This window comes from Euprymna scolopes, chromosome 7 (genome assembly GCF_053919585.1).
Source record: "Euprymna scolopes isolate OS-2025 chromosome 7, ASM5391958v1, whole genome shotgun sequence".
NCBI classification, from domain to species: Eukaryota; Metazoa; Mollusca; class Cephalopoda; order Sepiida; family Sepiolidae; genus Euprymna; species Euprymna scolopes.
The window spans coordinates 6569544-6571030 of record NC_136488.1 but is presented as its reverse complement, the minus strand read 5'-3'; the positions used below and the strand labels follow the sequence as shown (position 1 = coordinate 6571030).

Below are 1487 nucleotides of genomic sequence, written 5' to 3'. Positions count from 1 at the left end.
CGGCCTTGTGCCTAATTTGCTCGGTGGGGGAACAAATAAATACAGCTTTTCTTGGCCTTTTGGCTAAGATAAAAATGTAGCATCTGTTCCGGCAGATACTGCAAGCAAAGATCATATGTGGGGGTAACCCCACATATCAGACCTTGGTCAATGTAAGCCAACCCTTCATACCAATTGTTACTATCCAGCTCCCATTTCCCACATATCGGGAGCTGGTCCCACATCTCCCTCTCTATCCACATTAAAAAACGGCCTTGTGCCTAATTTGCTCAGTGGAGAAGCAAATAAATACACCCACATATAAGACCTTTGTCAATGTAGGGGACACCCTTCATACCAATTACCACTATCCAGTTCCCCTACTCCCCGGGGAGTTGGTCCCAATTTCCCATTCACTCCTCACATTAAAAATCGGACTTGTGCCTAATTTGCTCGGTGGGGGAGCAAATAAATACCAACCCTTCATACCAATTGTCACTATCCAGCTCCCCTACACCCCGGCGAGTTGGTCCCCATTTCCCCTTCACTCCTCACATTAAAAATCGGCCTTGTACCTTATTTGCTCGGTGGGGGAGCAAATAAATACAGTTTTTCTTGGCCTTTTGGCCAAGATCAAACTGTAGTATCTATCCGGCAAATACTGCAAGCAAAGACCATATGTGGGGGTAGCCTCACATATAAGACCTTGGTCTTATATGTGAGGCAACCCTTCATACAAATTGTCGGCAACCCTTCATACCAATTGTCACTATCCAGCTCCCCTACCCCCCGGGGAGCAACCCTTCATACTAATTGTCACTATCCAGCTCCCCTACTCCCCGGGGAGTTGGTCCCCATTTCCCCTTCACTCCTCACATTAAAAATCGGCATTGTGCCTAATTTGCTCGGTGGGGGAGCAAATAAATACGGCTTTTCTTGGCCTTTTGGCCAAGATCAAAGTGTAGTATCTGTTCTTACTACATGCTGTACTTATGTTTGTAACTTTGTGATATAAAGTGGGGGATCACTTTTCTGTATTAATTTAATGTAAAATGATCACCCACTTTACAATCAGTCAGTCTCAAAGCCATTCAAGTCATTCTCCAGATCATTTAAGTCGTTTTTGAAGGAGTTATTTTTTTAAGCATTCAAGTCATTCTTAAGGTCATTCAATTCATCCTTACGTTTATTAAAGTCATTCTAAGTCATTTACTTTTTATTTATTTAAGTCATTTCAGCCTATTTTTCGGTCATTTTAGTTTATTTTTTAAAATTTCATGTTAATTCTACATTCACGCAATCATTCATTACACGAGAGCACGCAACTAATGGCTATCGGCCTTGGTAAAACTAAAACTACATCTACTTCTCCTATTTAGGTTATAATTATTTTATTTCCTATGTGTTATGTTGTAAGATCTACTAATTTACTGATTTATTATACGATTTTAAAATTTTAATATTAAATTGAAGAATTCTCTTTGCATTTAACTCTCAATATAATCTGT

General features: G+C 39.9%; 2 pseudogenes; both read left to right on the top strand.

Moving 5' to 3' along the window:
* The first annotated feature begins 586 nt into the window (after positions 1-586).
* LOC145280591 (U2 spliceosomal RNA) lies at positions 587-734 on the top strand (annotated as a pseudogene).
* A 173-nt stretch (positions 735-907) lies between these two features.
* On the top strand, positions 908-1044 carry LOC145280516 (U2 spliceosomal RNA; annotated as a pseudogene).
* The last annotated feature ends 443 nt before the right edge of the window (positions 1045-1487 follow it).